The sequence below is a fragment of the Ceratotherium simum genome, chromosome 7, assembly GCF_057802395.1.
Source record: "Ceratotherium simum simum isolate JZ-2026a chromosome 7, ASM5780239v1, whole genome shotgun sequence".
Lineage (NCBI taxonomy): Eukaryota > Metazoa > Chordata > Mammalia > Perissodactyla > Rhinocerotidae > Ceratotherium > Ceratotherium simum.
Window position 1 is genome coordinate 3065575 of NC_141906.1, and position 21593 is coordinate 3087167.

Below are 21593 nucleotides of genomic sequence, written 5' to 3' on the forward strand. Positions count from 1 at the left end.
TAATTAATTTATTTACACCTTTTAAAATATGTGGTAGGTACCTTCGATGTTCTTCTTGACTTGAAGTATAGGATATTCCTGGCCTAAACGACACTTTCTAGTGAGAGAAGACAATCGATAAGTAAACAAATGGACAGACCAGATACTTCAGAGAGTGGTGAGTGTGGAGATGGAAACAACCTAGGTTAACGTGCTGGAAGGCGCCGCAGGCACTAGAGATGGTCGGGGCGGGTCAGGCTTGGATGAGCCGAGGGCGGAACGGCGAGAAGGGGCAGCAGTGGGCAGAGGAGGGGACGGGGCATTGCAGGCGGTGGGAGGTGCCAGGCCAGACTCCAGGGCAGGGATGAGGGGCCGTGCACAGGGGAGGGAGCAGCCCAGTGCCGCTGGGACCGAGGGAGGGGGTGTGCACGCTGGGGGAGGTGCAAGATCGTGTTACGGATTTTGGATTTTATTCTAGGGGCACCGATAATCTTTTGGAGGGTTTTAAGTAAGAGAGTGGCACGATGGGTGTTATACTGTAAACTGTTGCGCTGGTTGACCTGTGGAGCATGCCTCACGCCCAGGCAGGGCGCAAGCAGAGAAGCGGAGAGTCTGGCACGTGGCTTGTGGAGTCATCCCTGAGACACCGGTGGCTAAGAGGGCAATGGAGCAGGGAAGAGGGAAATAAACGGAAACTCCTGCAGGGTGTTCCGGAGGTGGGGTCAAGGCACTTCGATGGATCGTGTGCAGAGGGGAGGAAAAGAGAGAAATAAAGTGCGGCTCCTAGACAGACTACGCAGTGAGGGGCGTATTGCTTTTATTTTCTGAGATGGCAGAAGTTGGGGAAGTATCTGTTTGGGGAGGGGAAACTGGGCTCTGTGTTTCAGTGTGAGGGACTTAGACATCCATGGAAATATCGCGCAGGTCGTTGTAGGAATGCATCTGGAGTCCATAGACACTTAATCCGTGAATAATGAGAATTTGGACATTGTGACAACGTATTTCATTGGGAAGCAGATTCAATAAGTTCTTACTGTCATTGCACATTTTGCTGAGGTAGCAATATGCTGACTGAGTCAGAAGTCGTTTGTTTTAGTTGTTTAGTTATTATGCACTTTAAACACCGTTCTTTTTTGATTGTATTTCTGTGGCGGCGGTGGTGGCATTAGTCTTCTCCAAAATGATTCCTACTCTTGTAAAAAATCCTCTTGAAAACCAGAAAAACCAGGCACAGAGAGCGATTATTTGGTTCCTGCTGCCACCTAGTGGCGCTGGTCAAAATTAGCGAGAAGCTGAACCGGTGGAGACCGCGGACAGTGCGCGCGGACAGGAACGCGGGGCCCGAGGGGGCGCCCGGTCCCGAGCCCCGAGCCACGGCGGCTCGGCCGCTGACGCCCCAGCTGGGGGGTGGGGTGCCCCACAGGGGCTCTCCCCGAGTGTCCCCACGGAGCCTCCTTCCCGGCTTTCCTGGGACTGTTGCCCTGTCTCTGGCTCCGGAAGGTCTTGCTTCTGACCCCCGACTCCGTGCGGACAGCCTCTCCTGCTGGCGGGTGGAGATGCCTAGGGTGTAGCACCAAGTGGGCTTCGGTCAGTGTGACTTCTTTCACCTACAGGACTCGTTTCTTAAGAGCTAGTGAATCAAACTGCCTTTTTATTTTTGCTTTAATGATTTCTACATTAATTCCAAGTTAGCTTTACCCAAATGAATTTACATTCGTTATTTCAAAATTTACTCGTTTTTAGCAGTCGTTTAGAAGTATATAAGCCATTTTTCAAGGATCCTTTAAATAATCTCCGTGTGTGACTGCGGAGGCCTTAGAGGCGGTCCAGAATAGAGAACTCGGGGTTTGCAGACAACAGACCTGGATCTGAATTATGGCCACTGCGCATGGGCGAGTGGGTGACTTGAACAGCTTGAACACTATGTGAGTTTCCTCATCTCTATAAAAAACCAACCTCGCATGGCTACAGTAAGAATTTTTAAGTGATTTTTAAAAATTATTTAAGGGTCCGTTTTAAAATATGTTTTATTATTATTTAGGTATAGCAAGTCCAAGAGATCAGGAGATAACCAAGAAACAGAAACAACCTGAGTGTCCATTGATGGATGAATGGATAAGGAAATTGTGGTACATAAATACACAATGGAATATTATCCAACCATAAAAAAAGAACAAAATCTTGCCATTTGCAACAACATAGATGGACATCGAGGGCATTATACTAAGTGAAATAAGTCAGACAAAGACAAACACAGTATGATCTCTCTTATACGTAAAATCTAAAAAAAATCCCAAGCTCATAGATAGAGACCAGATTGGTGGGGTGGGGGGTGGGAAGCAGGAAAAATGGATAAAGGGAGTGAAAAGGTAAAAACATAAAATAAAATGATGTTTTAAAAAATATAGATAGATAGATAGATATTATTATTTAGGTATTGCAAGTCCAAAGGATCCGGAGACAGCTACCATTGTAAAGACAGTCTTTTATACTCACAGATCCCAAGAAGAGGGGGCACCCCACGCCACAGGGCCCACGTGAGGAAGCACAGGGGTCGTCAGGAGGCAGAGGGAGTGAGTGGAAAATGTGGGCAAGAGGCTTTATTGTGGTGTCTGTGGGAAGGAATGGGCGAGGCAGGGTAAGCAGGCTGAGGATTGGCCAGTTTTATGATTTCCGCCCATTCTGGGTGGTAAGGGCTGTCCCTAGGTGTCTGGTACCTGGTCCTGGGTGATTAGAGCAGGGGCAGTGGCCTGGAGAATAAGGGCTCCATGAGGTGGGTGGGTGGGGGTTTGAGCTCTGGACCTGTCAGTTTTGCACGTGAGGCATGCTCACAGGCAATTCATTCACTGTCTCCAGGACTTCACTAGCCCTGGGAGGGGCAGTCTCCCGAGTCTGCAAGGTCCCAGCATCAAAGCATCAGGGACTCGCTGTTAATACAAGGGTTATCTCATGGGTGCCCAGGATAAATGGTGGCCACAGTCGTGACAATACTGATCACGCAAAGAGATACTGGAGTGATGCCTGCTCTCAAAGACGTCACAGTCTCTTCTGGGCGCACAAACATGAACACAAATTCAATATAATGCCATGAGTCCTAGACTGGTAGTGCACACAAAGAATTCTGGGGGACAGCTGGGAGAGAGGGATTTAGCCTTGGTGAGGGAGGTCAAGGGAAGGACACATGAAGATGACCTAGGAATTGGTCCCTAGAGGGCGAGTAGAAGTTAACCCAGCGAACAAAAGAGGAACTGAGGGTGAAGAAGGACATTACGGAAGAAGGGAATCACGTGCGATGGCAAGGAGGTGTGACAGTGTGGGTCAGGGGGGTGGCCTGGAAGTTACTGTGGCTCAAAGAGAATTTTACAATTAAAGTAAAGATATCACTGGTAATAATGAGGAAGATATAGAGGAAAATAGATCACGTTTACCAAATATTTACTCTGAGCCAGACACTGGGTTCAATCTTTGACCATCTCCTTTAAGCCTTACAAAAACTTAATGAGGCAAGTACTTTTGGGATCCCATTGCACAGAACAGAAAACTGGGCTTTAGTGAGTTTAAGTCATTTTCCCAAAGTCAGACAACTAGTGACCACTGGAGTGAGGACTATTGGAACCTAAGTAAATCTGATTTCACAATGTAAAACTGTGTTAAAATGTGACCCATGAACCACTAGCCTGGCTGCTTATTAAAAATGTAAATTCCCAGGGGCCAGCCCTGTGGAGTAGTGGTTAAGTTCTCGTGCTCCGCTCTGGAGGCCCAGGGTTCAGATCCTTGGCGCGGACCTACGTACCGCTTATCAAGCCATGCTGTGATGGCGTCCCATATAAAGCAGAGGAAGATGGGCACGGATGTTAGCCCAGGGCCAATCTTCCTCAGCAAAAAGAGGAGGATTGGCACCAGATGTTAGCTCAGGGCTAAGCTTCCTCAAAAAAAAAAACAAGTAAATTCCTAGTCTTATCCTAAATGTATTAAATAAGGGAGCTCAGGAATCTGTATTTTCAACAATTCTTAAGCCCATTAATGAGATCCATCAAGCTAGAGTCTGTGAGAGAGTATCAGGCGGAGTAAGCATGAGTCACTGAAAAGAAAGGATTGGAGAAATTATGAAGGCCTTGTATGTTTTTTAAAGAATTAGGACATTTTCTTGCAAACAAAAATAGTCATTGGAAGTTTTAAAGAAGTAGGTTTAAGTTGTTTTCAAATCTTTGTTTTTCATTGTTATTATAAGGTATATTACCCACGCTGTTGTATAAAATATTATTTCATGCTGTTATACAAAATATAAAGATATAGAAATTTATGAGTAGAATTCCACCATGTGTAAGACCTATTAAAAATTAATGTATATTCTCCCATTTTTTAATCTATGTAGGAATCTATATTACTTTTAAAAACAATAATGGAATCATGCAAAATGTCCTGTATTTTGGAAAGATTTTCATGGTAGATTCTAGAATAGAGGTCTGCAAACTTTTTCTTAGAGCCAGATGGTGAATATTTGAGACTTTGTGGACCATATTATCTTTGTCACAATGAATCAGTTCTACCATTAAAATGCAAAAGCAGCCTTAGACAATACACAAATGCATGGACCTGGCTGTGCTCCAATAAAACTTATTTTTTTCAAAAATGGATGGTGTGCCAAATTTGGCCTTTGTGGCATAGTTTAACAACCCTTGCTCTGGAGCATTACTTAGAAGAAACATGAATTAGAGGCAGAAAGGAAACTTTGGGTGAAATTATGCTAACCTTGGTGACAAAGGAAGAGGATTTGAACTAGAGATCTGTGCAGGGATGTGGGTAAGGGGATGTATTCTTAAAGTATTTCTGAGAAGAAAAAAATATGAAGAGAGATTGGAGTTAGAGGGTAGATGTAGGAAAGGGTCAAGCATGATTCCAGATTTTCTAACTTGAGTTAGTAGATGAATCGACATATTGTGAAACAAGATGTGGAATGCAGGGAGAAGGGTACATTTTATTAGAATTCATACCATTGCACAAGATGATATATATATACACAGTAGTATGATAATAAATAATCTTAACAGAGAGCTCTGGAATTCCTCCTTAGTAAGACATTGATTTTGGTTAGGAAAAGATTTTGAAGCATCATTGGGAATAAGACCAAGACCTCAGATGATGAAACATAAGGAAACCGAGAAGTAAACCACGCTGTCTAGTGAGGGCGTCTAGTACAGAAACTTGGAAGTAGGGAGAACAAAAGAAGAAAGAGAAAAAAGAAGAGAGAAAGAGTGATAAAGTGAAAGAATTTTAGGAAAAGGGACATCTAATATTTTACTGTAAATTGCTTTTGTTGATAAGAACTTAGTTCTCTATTTTTCCAAACCTTCAGTGCAGTCTGTCATATACATGCATGTGCTTTGTTTCAATGTTTGTAGATGTGTGTATATGTGTATGGGGCTGCGTAATTCAAGGAAATAACCTTAGTTCCACATAGGGTTAAAAATTAGTAGAATAAAGGGGCCGGCCAGGTGGTGTAATGGTTAAGTTCGCGTGCTCCACTTTGGTGGCCCTGGGTTCACAGGTTCGGATCCCAGGTGTGGATCTGCACGCTGCTTATCCAGCCATGCTGTGGCAGGCATCCCACATATAAAGTAGGAGAAGATGGGCACGGATGTCAGCCCAGGGCCAATCTTCCTCAGCAAAAAGAGGAGGATTGGCAACAGGTGTTAGCTCAGGGCTAATCCTCCTCACCAAAAAAAAAAAAAAAAAATTAATAGAATAAGGATAATCTATGCAGATAATTGTGTAAATTATTTATTGATGCTTAAAATAACACTGATTTTAAAGTTTCTCCAAGTTCTTGAGTTGAGGTATATTTTAAATATCATAAAGTTGATCTATTTCAAGTATTTTTAATGATTTTTAATAAGTTTATGTTATAGTGCAACCATCACCATAAATCAGATTAGAACATTTCCACCAACTGCCAGGGCTTCTTGACGGCCTGGTGGTCTCAGCACCATGTTCTGAGAGAGCAGTGGCGGAAGCTGCAAGACCTGTCGAGGCTTAGGCTCAGAAATCACACGATGTCACTTCTGTCACATTCTGTTGGTCATAGAGTCTCAAGGCCAGCCCAGATTCAAAGGACGTTAAAATCTATGTTTTAAAGGAAGTTACTACGAAGAACTTTTGGCTGTTTTTTTTACTTACTACAAAGATGAATATATCATGTTCACTCATTGACTAATAGCAGAACCTCAAAGCCAAATACAACGGGAAAATCAGGCACCCAACCTTTCTAGAATCCCTGAAGAGATGGAAGAAGTATGTGGAGCCACCCGCCATACATGGAATTATGTTTAATCCATTTTAACGGACGCCTAATGGACAGCTTTTTACAAGGTTATAATCGTATTTAATCCTCCTGACAAAATTATGAAGTAGTAGTTATTAATTCCATTTTACATAAGAAGAAACAGATTCAAATAGGTGTGACATCTTTTACAAAGTCACACAGCAATCACGTGGCCGAGCCAGGATGGAAAGTCCAATTTACGTGAATCCATTGCCCTGCTTTTACCACTGCCTCAAGGTGCAGCACGAGGCCATCAAAAGTGGGGCTGCGGGGAAGGTATTTGAGAAAGCGCACTCATGCCTGGAGTGTAGGAGGAGGAAACACAGGACTGGAAGCCAGGGAGTGCTGTGATGGGCACGTCTGTCCATTGGAACACTGTCAACAAAGAGCAGTCTCTGCACGCAGGAGGGTGTAAGATTTGCCAGGAAGAAGTGTGGAGAGGAGGGGTGGGGAAAAGGGAAGATGAGAAAGTTGAAGGAATAGGCAAGGAGAGTAAAGAAGAAAGAAAGGGAGAGAGAACAGAGGAAACAGAGGGACGAGGGTGGACAAAGGCAGACCCTGGGAAGTGGTGGAGGACGCAGGAGAAGTTAGCATTTCGTGGGCACGCAGAGGCAGAGGAGAGTCCTCAGTTGGGGAGTTGTTAGAGAGGAGAGGAAAACTTCAAGAAAATATTGCTGTGGAAGACCACAGCTGGGTGCGGGAGAAAATGCCCTCACCGCTTACTGCAGAGAGGCAAAGCAGGGGACGAGAGGAAGCTGTTCTATTTCAGAAGCTTCTTAGAAGAGCGTTTATAGGTCTCTTTATTGCATTTCAACTCTTGAGTCTCTGGATTTTAGGAAATAATGTGGACTTGATCTCTATATTCTCAGAAGAGTTTATAGATGAAGGCTCAAGGATGTACATTAAACATTTCAGGACTTAAGTTGAGAGGAATCAAAGAGGAAAGAAAAAGTCTGCTATTAGTGCAGATAAGGCGTTTTAAAGGCATTTTCTCCACCAGAGCCAAGAAGAAAGTAACACTTACCTTTTCTCTTTAAAGAACACTTGCCACATTAACCCTAAATTTTGATTTGTATGAGAAAGGAAATATTAGTAATTAGGTAGTAATTATGCCCCAGCTGAGGGTCACTACTGGAAATTATCCATGGGAAAAGAATAATTACCTAGCATTTTGTAATTTGTACCACGCTTTCTAATATTAAACTCTTCATCTTTTCTTCTGGCTCCCTAGACACCCGTCTTCTCCTTGGGAGCAGGAGTTGTGTCCTTGTTGTGGCTCCAGCTTTGCAAGCAGCCTGCGGCAGGCCTTCAGGAACCACACGCTGAATAAAGGAACGCGAGCACGTAAGAGTCACGTGAACAGTTCCCTCAGCTAGGGAGTGGTGCCGCCCAACGTGCAGGTCTTGTGAGCAAGACCGACACAGATTTGCGTAAGGTTAACCCATCTTAATCCAGGGGCCACTAACGCCCCAGTCTTGGTGCTATCAGATTCAAAGAAGCAGTTTAGAGGAAAGAGGCGGTTCAGGGTTATTCTATCTTTACTGTCATCACCGATAATCTGTTAAAGGGCATCCAGTTCCTAGTCCACAGAAACGTGTCCTAACATTCTCCTCTCCCTGATTGTTTGTCACTCTGTTCCTGAACGTACAGCTGTCCAAGACCTCTTTCTCTATCTTCACGCCACATGCATCACTCCTCTTGGAAACTCTCTCTGACACCTGGATAGGTATTCCTCCTTTCTGCAGTCCACAGAGCACCACTTCTACATCCACGAAAGTGGCCTGCGGAAGGTAGCAGTGTTATGCTTCTGTCCTCTGCAGCCCATCTACTTTAGTTCTTTCCCTCTGATAACTTTTTCTACAATAAATCCTTATGGGTAATTTCTAGTGAATAAGATTTTTCCCTTTAGGTAGATAAGTTTCATAAAAAAAAAACTAACTAATTTTATGATGAGATTAAGAAACAGATCCATTTCTCCACTCTCATATTCTGTCATATTCACTCAAGTCAACAAATGCATTTGGCACTATGTGGCAGGCGTATTTCTAAGTGTTAGGGACATCCCAGAGAATAAAATGGAGAAAAATCCACACCCTTGTAGAGCTTTGATCTTGTGGGAGTGGGTAGAGAAATAATAAACCAGTTGCATTATCTGGTACACTTAGAAGATGGTAAGTGCAAGTCAGCTGCCTGCTTATTCTCTGCCCATATCAGTTTTACTGTGCATTAAGGGGAACTGCATTTCTTAATCTCTCTTGCCTTCTGGCTTTTGTGTAAGTTTGCCCAGTGTGAAATAATGGAGGTTGGGAGATGGATAGAAGCTCTGGTGTTTCTCCTTCCACATATCTCTGCACCCTGGGGCATCTAGCCAAACATTTCCTTCTACACTCCCAGCTATAGCTGGGTAGCCTCCATCGTGGTTTTAGCTCACACCGGACAGCCCCAGATTCTGAGCTCTGTTAACACTTTGTTAGTCTTTCTGATCCCATGAGATTCTAGTCCTATGGGATGGCTGATATCTGGGTTGCCTCTCCATCCTCTTTTTGGCGTCTCAGCTCTTCCATCAACTTTGTCATCAATTCTCTGAATTAAATGTATTCTATTTAAAGATCTAGAGTGATTCCCTTTCCTCATCTGAATTATACAAATGCTTTGGGTTTGGGAATGCTGGATATTGGGTGTGCAGTTTTAAATAGAGATGGTAAGGGTGGGGTTCATTGGGAAATTAACACTATAACAGAGTCTTGGAGGTGAGGTATGAGACATGTGGCTATCTGGGGAGAGAGTCACAGGCAGAGGAAAAGACTACAAAATTCTTAAGCAGTCGCATGTTTGGCATATACCTATATATTGAGGAGGTCAGGTGTCTGTATGGAGTGAGAAGACAATAGTAGAAGATGAGGTCAGGAGAGCTAATAGGGAGTTAGGTCTTATAGTGTCTCTATAGGTTATTGTTAGGGGCTTTGGCTTTTATTTTGACTGCTGTGGAGAAGATCACAATGTTCTGAGCAGAGAAGAGGCATGACCTGGTTAATTTTAATATGATTATCCCGGCTGTTGTGCTGAGACTAGACTGTAGAGGGGCGAAGGGGAAAGTAGATAAGTCAGTTGGAAATCAATTGCAATAATCCATAAAATTTCCATAAATGATAGTGGCTTAGACAGGAGAAAATGTGAAGTGATGTGATTCTGGATATAAAATTTAGGTGGAGGACTTTCTCTGGGACTGAATATGGGGTGTGAGAGAAATTAAGAAAGCAATGATTCTGGTCTGAGTAAATGAAAGAATAGAGTCATGTGCCGTTAGTGACATGAGGAAAGTGTGGGTAGAGTAGATGTGGGAGTGGGGTGGAAACTTAAGAGTTCTGTTTGGACACAATGATTGCGGAATGCTCATCAGACATCCAAGTGGAGATGTCAGGTAGGAAACTGGACATATGAGCTAAATTTCAGGAGCAACATCTGACTGGGGGCGGTGAGCATTTCAGAGGAGATAGCCTGGCGGGGAGTCGTTAGGGCATAAATCTTACTTAAAGCTGCGACACTAGAGATGATTTTATCCCAGAAATGAACTAGATAGAAGAGAACCTCTAAGAACTGAGTCCTGGGTCACATCAAAGGTGAAATGTCTGAGAAAGAAGAAGAACCTGCAAAACAGATTGAGGAGAAATAGAAGAGAAGGAAGGGAAAGAACCATGGGTGTATGGTATCCCAGAAACTAAACAGACAGATTTTACAGAAGGGAGTGATAAGCTGTATAAAATGCTAATGATGGGTCAAGTAAAATGAGGACTCAGGACATATCATTGGACTTAGCATGTGGAGACTATTGATGACCTTAGTTAAGAACAGTTTCGGTGGAGTGGTGGGAAGAGTTTGAATGGCGTGAGTTTGAAAGAATGGGAGGAAAGAGCCTGATGGGCAAAAACAATATTTTTTAGACATTTTGCTCTAAAGGGAAATAGAGAAATGAGACGGTAATTGAAGGAGAAATGAGTCCAGAGATACACTCATTTATTTTTAAGATAGAAGACATAACAGTACATTTGAATGCCGGTATAATAATCCAGTGGAGTGGGAAATAATGATGACATGGAAGAGAGAGGGGAACATTTTTGAGAGAAGTGCTTGAATAGATGAAGGGTGGTACGTAGTTCAGATATGAAGGGGTTGGCTTTCAATAGGAGCGTGAGTAATCCCTGTGTAGTAATAGGAGAGAAGGCCAAGTGTATGGACACAGATGCTAGGATGGGAGTAGTTGTGGTAGGGAAGCTTGTGGAAGTTCTCCTCTGGTTGCTTCCACTTTCCTAATGAAGTAGAATGCCCGGTGAGAATGGGGTTTGGAGAGAGAAAGGAATGTGTGACATAACCCCCTAGGCAAGTAATAAAATTAATGGACTAGGGAGCTATAGTTTGATTGCTGAACAATAAAGGGTGTGCTCAACATTTGTGGTCATATTTTAACGTGAGTAGTTAAAATTTGTTAAAATTGTAAAAAAATTGTATTAAAATGTAAAATTGTATGTAAAAAGCCACATTTTTTTTTTTTTTAAAGATTTTATTTATTTTTATTTTTTCCCCCCAAAGCCCCAGTGGATAGTTGTATGTCGTAGCTGCACATCCTTCTAGTTGCTGTATGCGGGACTCGGCCTCAGGATGAACGGAGAAGTGGTGCCTCGATGCGCACCCGGGATCCGAACCCGGGCCACCAGCATCGCAGCGCGCGCACTTAACCACCAAGCCACAGGGCCGGCCCTAAAAAGCCACATTTAGCTATACTGATACAGCTCTGAGTAAGTGAGGAGTTTAAGCAACTGTGATTTTAAGAGAAACTAGAATAACCCTAAAGAGAGGGACAAGGAGGTTGACATATATGCACAATAGTGATCGTATTAATTGGCTGTGGAATTGAATCTGGTGTAAAAAGAGAACATGGATACTATGAGAGTGAGAAAAAGGCAGCAATGTAAGTGAATCTTAAAAATGAGACTTTGTGCGTATTTTGCCTCCCTTGAGATCACCAAAATCTTTAAAATATCTCCCTTGTGGTCTTTTAGAGAATCTTTTCCTCTCTGAATTCCTGGAGACACTAAGAGGAAACTGTCACCTTCAAGAGAACAGACTGTGATGGAATAAGAGTATCTCTTGCAGTTTCTGGAAGCCACACTGCATAGGTCGAGCCTTCCTAAGAGAATGCTCAATTGTGAGAGTTTCGAAACCAGGAAGAGCCTGAGACAGCACTTTATCCAAGGACTTTCAAATATGTATTAGTGACAGAGTCTTTTCCCAATCAAATTCATGCCATGAAATAGATAAAAATCCTACCTCTTATTCGCCAAGGTCACCTGTGTGGTACCTCCACAGAATACATGTTGAAAACTGAAGATAACCACTTCATCCTACTAACAGAAAGATTAAAGGATATAATTGCACATATCGAATGGCCAAGTAATTACTAGAATCTAGACCTCTGGCTTCCTACTCCCATGTCCTTATCTTTTCAGGCTGTCCTCCAGTGCCTTTCTTCCTTGGGTTCACCTCTTCCTTCCTTCTTTGTCCCCTTGTTGTGCTTTATGTTTTCTTTGCAGGACGTTTAGTCCTGTCCCAAACCTCCATAAGATATTTTGTCCACACCAAAAGGTCCTTGATACTTGGTCCTGTCCAAAACGTCCGTAAGATATTTGGTCCATAAGTCATTTGGTTCACACCAAGAGGTCCTTGACATTTGGTCCTGTCCGAAATGTCCATGAGCATATCTGGTCCATGCCAAATGGTTTTGGACAGGACCAAGTATCAAGGACCTTTTGGCATGGACCAAATGCCTTATGGATGTGTTGGACAGGACCAAATGGTCCTGCAAATATCAAGGACCTTTTAGTGTGGACCTAATGTCTTATGGACTAAATGTCTTATGGATGTTTTGGACAGGACCAAATGTCTGCTATTCTTTTTTTTTTTTTTTTTTTTTTTTGCTCTGTGCAACTGAGACTGCCAAACAGGAAAGGACAGGCCCACTAATGTCATATTCCACAGTAGTCATTGGTGAGAAAGAAGAATAGAGAATGGGAGTTTCTGGGATGTCCAATGGCTCAAAATGAAAGCTAACCAACAATCTTCTCGACATATATAGCCCCCAAGATGGGACTTAGAAAAAAGGAATTATAATCCCTCTCTGCACTAACACTGTTCACCACCCTTTCACTCTTGAGTGCTCTTGAAGAGAACTGCCTTCGTTTGTTTACTCAAGATGGCAGACTATATTTAGCAGTCTGATTCCTGCTGTTTCTCTTTGTTGCCGTGAGTTCTCTGAAGTCAGGGTCTCAGCATTTAGCACCTCTTCCTGCCCGGCACAGTAAAATCAGTAAATGTTGCTGATTGCTGACTGACTAACAGTCAGGTTGATCAGTAACAGTTGAAAAACAGGAAATAAGTATCTGTAGGCAGACATTTCAAACACAAGTAATTTAGTCTCCATTTCACGAGCTTCTCACAGGTGGACATCCAAAGAGAAAGGGATTTGCAATACACAGACCAGAACAATCTCAGTTTATTGTTTTATGAATGAGTTTTTAAAGCTATACATATATATATACCCACACACACACATTTAAAATATATATATTTATATATATATATCTCACATACATTCACATCTCTCACAGTGAATCAAATGCAAAATCACAAAAATACAAAAATGCTCAAATTCAACATACTTATGTTCTCAAAACCTCACACACTCATGCTCAGTAAAATAGTCCCTCTCCCCTTACACAATCACATACATATCATCTTTGTTGGGGACAGGTTTGAGTAGCCAGCATAATATTTTTGCTACAACTCTCCCTCCGCATTCTCTTTTCCCATTCCCAGTGTGTAGCTAGATACATTCAGGATACGGAGACCATGAAGAGAAGATTTCCAAAGTAGAGAAAATACAAATGCCGGGTGGCAGGTGGGAGCAGATATACAAAGATAGCTTTAAATCAGGTGAAGGAAAAAAGTCTTTTCTCTCTGTTTGTTTTTTCCTCAGGCAGGGAGACGTCCTCAGTCACTGATCTGTGGTCACTGGTTCTCTCCTAGGAGCTCCTGCGTGAGCATGTAGAGCCTCCCAGTTGAGCCAAATGACGTCAGTAGAATCTCTTTAACTCACTCCCTTATTTGAAATTTGACAGAATGCTTTTTTTCCTTAAAAACAGAAGTACAGATTGAAGAGTATAAACACAACCTTGAAGTCTTCTTAAGAGAAGTGGTTTATAAAGCATCAAAGGATTAATTATATGCAAATGTTGCTACTAATTACTGATGAGCCTCATCCACCCCATTAAACAAGCACCATGTGAATGTTTTTAATTTCTGTCTATGCTTAAAAATAATAAAACCACAGTCCTTTGGAAGTCTCTGAATTAAGATATTGTACTTCAATGGATCCTCTCCAGGTGGGTCAATGAGAGTAGGTTAATGATTCATGATTGAAGGAGTTGGAGTCATTGGATGTCAGCTCTGGAAAGGAAAATAGAGGAAAGCACTTCTTAACATGGAGTACAAAGTCTACGATGTTTTATACTACAAACCTTACCTCAGCCATTTTAAACTTTACTCACTGCTTTTCGGCCAACACAGCTCTCTTTTTCTGCTTCTCCAATGCATCATTCTCATTCCCACTTTGGGATATTTGTGCAAATAAGCCTCTTTGCTTGAAATGTTCTTTCCCATTTTTCACCAAGCTAATGCTAGTCATATACAGATGTTGGTTCACACATCTCTTCTGCAGTGAAGACCCGCAGAACCCCTGAATTAGTTGGGTCCCACAGATTAACTTGTATGACTTTTGATGGCCCTTGGTACTCCCACTGTCCAACTCTTCTTCTTTTTTTTTTTTTTTTTTGTGAGGAGGACCAGCCCTGAGCTATCATCCAATGCCAACTCTCCTCTTTTTTGCTGAGGAAGACTGGCCCTGGAAGACGGGCCCTGGGCTAACATCCATGCCCATCTTCCTCTACTTTATATGGGATGCCACCACAGCATGGCTTAACAAGCGGTGCGTCGGTGTGCACCTGGGATCCAAACCGGAGAACCCCAGGCCGCCACAGCGGAGCATGCACACTTAACTGCTTGTGCCACTGGGCCAGGCCCCCAACTCTTCTTAATAAAGAGAATTTGATATTTACCTGCTTCAGTTCAATACTATCCTATCCCTTACAGAGGGTTCTTATTTTTTCAGTTGAGTTTTGGAATGGGTATGGACAGACAACACTGGAGAGTTGGAAATAAAAAAGGGGGAGGAACAAAAAGATAAGAGGCAGGTGGGCTGGGTCTTCACGGAAAGTTTTTGGCAAAGGGGAATATGTAGATGGAGAGCAGGAAGCTCTAGAGTAGCTAGGGGGTGTGAGAATATAGAAGAGAGTCAAGAAAATCTTAAATGTAAACATTTTTTTGTAATGTTCTGAAAGAAATGTAAGTAAAGATTGGTGCCAATTTTCAACTACTTTTGAACACCACTGCTTCTTCTGGTAAGTCAACTGTTAATTTTATTTGGATTCACTTGAAAGTGATGCATTATTTTTCTCCTGATGCTTTCAAGGTTTCCCTAGTCTTTGACTTTCATCTTGTTTACGATGATGTGTCTTTTTATGAGTCTCTTTATCTTCATCCCATTTGGAGCTCATCAATTTTCAAGGATGTATAGATTATTTCTTTTAAATAATTTTGGGAACTTTTCAGTCATTTCTTGAATATTTTTTGTTTCTCTTTCTCTCTCCTCTCTTTCTCTCACTTCCATCACGTGTGTGTTGGTACGGTTAGTGGTGTCCTATAGTTCCCTGAGGCTCCGTTCATTTGTCTTCACTCTTTTTCCCCTTTGTTCTTTGGGTTGCATAGACTCTATCAATCTGTGTTCAAGTTTACTAATTCCTTCTTCTGTCAGTTTAATTCTAATATTGAGGCCCTCCAGTGAATTTTTATTTGTTATTGTACTTTTCAACTCCAAAGTTTCCATTCAATTCTTCTTTATGAGTTTCATCTTTTTATTGATATTCTCTAGTTGTTATGGCATTGTCATAATACCTTCATTTACTTCTTTAATCATACTTTCCTTAGTTCTGTGAACTTGCTTAGAATGGCTACTTTGGAATCTCTTTTCTGTTAAATCTAACATATGACAGATATCTGGTAGTTCTGTTGCTTGTAGAAGGAAGGAAATTAATATTAGAGAAGAAATAAATTAAATAGAGAACTGAAAAACATAGAATCAGTGAAACCAAAGGTTGTTTCTTGGAAAGATCAACAAAATTGACAAAACTTTAGCTAGATTGACTAAGAAAAAAAGAGAGAATACACAAATAACTAAACTCAGAAATTGAAATGAGGACATTACTACTGACCTTACAGAAATTAAAAGAATTTTAAGAAAATACTAAAAACAATTATATGCCAACAAATTAGATAACATAGGTAAAATAAATTGTGTTTCCTAGAAACACAATAATTATGAAAAATGACTCAAGAAGAAAAAGAATCCAAACAGACTTATAACAAATAAAGAAATTGAATTAATAAGCAAAACCTCCCAACACAGAAAAGTCCAGGACCCTATGGCTTCACTGGTGAATGCTACCAAACATTTAAAAAAGAAGTAACACTAAGTCCTACACAAATTCTTCCAAAAAATACAAAAGGAGAGACCACTTCCTAACATGTTCTATGAGGCCATTATTTATCTGAAACCAAAGACAAATATACCACACAAAAACTGCAGACCAATATCCTTTATCAATATAGACACAAAAATCCTCAACAAATACTAGCAAACCAAATCTAACAGCACATTAAAAGGATTATACATTATGACAAAGTAAGTTTTATCCCAGCAATACAAGGATGATTCAACATAAAAAATTCAATTAATTTAACACACCATATTAATAGAAAGAAAGAAAATAAAAACACATGATCATCTCAATAAATGTAGAAAAAGCATTTGATAAAATTCAACACCATAAAATGGTAAAAACACTCAGAAAACTATGACTAGGAAGGAAATTCCTTAACATAATAAATAGCATTTACCAAAAACCCACAGCTAACATCACACTCAATGTTGAAAGACTGAAAGTTTTCCCCTAAGATCAAGAACAAGACAAGGATGCCCATATTTACCAGTATTATTCAACATTGTATTAGAAGTCTTATCCAAAGTAATTAGGCAAGGAAAAGAAATAAAGGGCATCCAAAATAGAAAGGAAGAAGCAAAACTATCTCTATTTAGATAAAGTAATCCTACATATGGAAGTACTAAAGAATCCACCCCCAAACTACTAGAGCTAATTAATAAATTCATCAAAGTTGCAAAGTAAAATATCAATATGCCAAAGTCAGTTATGTTTCTATACACCAGCAATAAATGATATAAAAAGGAGATTAAGAAAACAATTCCATTTACAGTAGCATCCAAATGAATAAATTCCTATGAATATATCTAACCAAAAAGATGAAAGAGATATACACTATCACTTTGGAACACCACTTGTTAATGTTTCATAAAGTTGAATAAAACACCTACCCTGTTACTACCCTCAATATTTATTCAAGATAAATAAAAGCATATTTCCACAAAAAGACATACAAAGAAGTTTCACAGGAGCTATATTTATAATAGCAAAAAAGGAAAGAAGAGATGTCAGTGGTAATGGAGAAGTAAAAATCTCTGAAAATTCTCTTTACTGTAAAGCAAAGAGAGCACTCACAAAAATTGTCAGTATTAATATTTTTCACAACTTTGGAAATTAAACACAGACTTGCTGGCCGGCCCCGTGGCTTAGGGGTTAAGTGTGCATGCTCCGCTACTGGTGGCCCAGGTTTGGATCCCGGGCGTGCACCAACGCACCGCTTCTCCGCCCATGCTGTGGCCGCGTCCCACATACAGCAACTAAGAAGGATGTGCAACTATGACATACAACTATCTACTGGGACTTTGGGGGAGAAAAATGGAGGAAGATTGGCAATAGATGTTAGCTCAGAGCCGGTCTTCCTCAGCAAAAAGAGAAGGGTTAGCATGGATGTTAGCTCAGGGCTTATCTTCCTCACACACACAAAAAAACAAAAAAAACGCAGACTTGCAACAATCCAAGTAGTGTTTATTCAAGAAGAAAGGATGAATCTCAATAAGAAATGCAAACTTTCTTATGTTTTAGTTTTCTTTATTTCCCTCCCCCTCTTGCCAGACTTATGATAGCCTTGACAACCAATAGGCCCACAAACATGGTGAAAACCATCAGCCAAGCAGCCTCTAGAGGCAGTAAAATGGAGCTCCTCCAAAGACCAATTTCCAAATAACTGTCATTATTTAACCTGTCGAGTCCCTGGAAAATCCCACTCGTAAGAAGGGGGGATGACCTTCTTTGACCTGACTCAGAGGTCTCTGCTTTGAATGTTTCCCCTCAAATTTCATATGTTGAAATCCTAACTTCCAAAGGTAATGGCATTAGGAGGTGGGACCTTTGGGAGGTGCTCAGGTCATAAAGGTGGCGCCTTTGTGAATGAGATTAGTGTTCTCATAAAAGAGACATTACAGAGCTCCCCAGCCCCTTTCCACCATGTGAAGACATGGTGAAAAGGTACCAGCTACGAACCAGGAAGAGGACCTTCACCAAAACATGACCGTGCTGGTGCCTTGATCTTAGCTTTCTCAGCCTCTAGAACTCTGAGAAATAGATGTTTATTGTTTATAAGACACCCAGTCTATGATATTTTGTCATTGTAGCCCAAACAGACTAAGGCAGTCTCCCAATGTGAAGAACCATTTCCTTGAGGTGTATGTGTTGGAGGGAATAGTTTGTTGAAAACAATCAATGAAAATTGTTTAACATTGTAGTTGCCTTAGGTCTAATGTATTTGAGGCAAACAATAAGCTGATAAAAATCTTTTAAAGGGAAAGCTTGGGATGACATGTCCATTGGGGGTTTCAAAAGTTCTGACATGTCACTGGGAATTTAGCAGACCACATACATGCATAGGGCTGTGTACATACCCAGGGTTGTATGCATCTCCAGGAAAGATTTGAGATGGCCCTAAGCTCTCTCCTCTAGCTGACTTTGAGGCTCTGTGAAAACAGGAAATGAATGCTAAAAGTAAAAATGTTGAAAGCAAGTACCAACATGCACACCAAGTAGAATTTTTTGGAAAACTCTCAAAGACTTACTGGTTTCAAAAATTAAGGAAATTTCTGTCTAATCACTACTACCACTAAGCTAACTGAGCAGAGACTTCGTACACGATAAAGAATATAAACTTTACAGAATTAATTCAGGATAGTCACTAAACAAATAAATAACAAGAATAAACTCTGAGTGTAGGGAGATCTGATTTCCACAGTTGCTACCTTATAATTTTTTAAATATTCAAATTACAACAAGAAAAATCAAGAATATATGGCCATACACAGGAGAAGAAAGCAGTCAATAGAGACTGTCCCTGAGGAAGCCCAGATGTTGGAGTTATAGACAAAACTTGAAATCAGATATTTTAAATAGGTTCAAAAAACTAAAGGAAACCATGTCTAAAGAACTAAAGGAAAGTATAAGAACAAAGTCTCACCAAATAGAGAATTACAACAAGAGATAGAAAGTATACAAAAGAACCAACTTGCATTTCTGCAGTTGAAAGTACAATAATTGCCATGCTAGAGGAGCTCAACAGCAGATGTGAGGAAACAGAAGAAAGAATAGGTAAGCAAACTTGAATACAGGTCAATTAAGATGATTGAATCAGTGGAACAGAGATGAAATAGAATGGAGAAAAATAAACAGAGCTTCAGGGACCTGCAGAGCATGATAATCATACCAACATACACATGGGAAAAGTCCCAGAAGCAAAGGAGAGAGAGTAAGAAAGAGAGAAAGAGAGAGAGAGAGAAACAGTACTTGAAGAAATAATGGCCAAATACTTCCCAAGTTAATGAAGACATTAATGTGCACATCTCAAAAGTTCAATGAATTCCAAATGGAATAAACTAAAAAAGATCCACACATAGACACACATAATCAATCTGTCAAAAGACAAAGACAAGGAATATTGAAAGCAGAAAAGAGAAGAGTTTCATCACATACAATGGATCCCCATTAGATTAACAGCTGATTTCTAATCAGGGACCATGGATACCAGAAAGCTATGGGATAGCATATTCAAAGGGCTGAATAAAGACTATCACCCAAGAATTCTACGTTTAAGAAAAATATTTTTAAAAAATAAAGAATTTAAGTCATTACCAGATAAAAACTGGGAGAATTTGTCACTAACAGACATGCCCTAAAAAATTACTTAAAAAGTGTCGTTTAGGTTGAAATGAAAGGCTACTGGATAGGAATCCAAATCCACATGAAGAAATAAAGAGCCTAGAACAATTCTACTTCTGTATATATACAGATGGGGTTCAGGGCAGGCCACCCCAAGATGTCCCACTCTGGTATGTGGATTATTTCAAGCTGAAGACAATAAAGGCTCAGAAGACTCTGAAAGAAACTTTGACCTCCCCCTCTACTAACTGCCTAAAAGGATTTAAGATAGAAGGCCTGTCCCCAGGACAGACCATCACCTTAGATAACTCTGGGTGTGGATAGACTGGGAGGGTCCTTCCTAAGCCCATTCTTATCAAAGTTCTGTTTACCAAACATTCACATTTGTAAGGGAAATCTCCATTTGTAAAGATTTCTCCCTCTCCGTACCAGGAAGAAGGGGGGATGACCTTATCTCTAGAAACTTATCAATGTGGAAAGTGAGGCTACATAATAACTTTACTCTTATTTACTGTGCTTTTCTGGTAATCTCCCATAACTGACTCCCCCCACCCCCAACACCCTCTTTTGTCTTTAGCTGAAGAAGGTATTTAAGTGGAGAACCTCTGCCATTTTGTCGAGTTACCCAGTTTTTCCGGGTCTCTCCCATGTATACATGTTATAAAGCTTTGTTTGATTTTCCGCTGCTATTCGGTCTCATGTCAATTTAATTTGTAGCCCAGCTAGAAACGACCCAGAATGGGTAGAGGATAGTCTTCCTCCCCTTCAATACACAAGGTAGTTAAAAACATATTTTATACAAAAACTTGTACACAATTATCCATACCAGTATTATTCATAATAGTCAAGAAATGGAAATAACCCAAATGTCCATCAATTGATGACTGGATAAACAGCATCTAGTATATGCATACAATTAAATATTACTTATCCATAAAAAGGAATGAAGTACTGATACATGCTACATCATGAATGATCCTTGAGAATATTATATTAAATGAAAGAAGCTAGACACAAAAGACTACATATTGTATACTTTCATTTATATTAAATATCCAGAAAAGGCAGATCCATAGGGACAGAGAGTAGATTGATAGGTTCCAGGGACTGGGGGAAAAAGAGAATGAGGAATGATTGCTAATGGATATGAGATTTCTTTTGGGGAAATGAAAATGTTCTAGAATTAGAGTGATGATGGTTGCACAATTTGTGAATATGCTAAAGTCCAGTGAATTGTACACTGTAAAATAGTTAATTTTGTTGTCCTAATTGTATCTCAATTGAAAATGCACATAACTGAAAAAACAAAAAATAAATGAATACAAAGTAAATTATAGAAAAAAGCTAAAGAAATAGTGGTATAGTCATACAATGGAATGTTACTTGGAAATATAAAGGAAAAAACTCATTCTGTCAACAAGATAAATCTCAAAAAGGTTATCTTGAGAAAAAGAAGCCAGAACCAAGAGTACATTCTGTATGATTCCGTTTATACAAAGTTTAGTTTAAGCAAACCATAGAGGTAGATATTAGATAGTGGTTGCCTGGAGTAGTGGTGGGGGAATTAACAGAGAAGGGGCACGAGGGAACTTTCTTCCCTGAGAATAATACTCTGTATCTTGATTTGGGTGATGTTTATATGTATGTGCACATTTGTCAAAACTCATCAAAGTGTACACTTAATGTCTGTGTATTTTATTATATGCAATTTATGTCATTAAAGTTGATGTATAAAAGGAAAAAAGGGAAGGAGGTAAGAAGTGGTGAGGCCACCATTGACAGACTTGAGAAAGCCTGGAAAACCTAGTGTTGGCAGTTATGCCATTTAGTTTATCGAACAGGCTTTGGAGGAGAGGAAATTATCATTAAATTATCATCAAATGGCCTCAAGGTAGCTTGGAAAAAGCAGTGATCCTTGTTTTTTAGCTTTTTCTAAGATACTGATACAATGATATTTGGGCTCAGAGTCAAGGCTGTCTCTTTGATTACATGTAAAATTTATA

At 40.4% G+C, this 21593-nt stretch overlaps 1 pseudogene; it reads left to right on the forward strand.

Annotated features, from left to right (window-relative positions):
* The first annotated feature begins 218 nt into the window (after positions 1-218).
* The window catches only part of LOC101405708 (serine/threonine-protein kinase MARK2-like), a 28802-nt pseudogene continuing 7427 nt past the window's right edge, over positions 219-21593 (forward strand).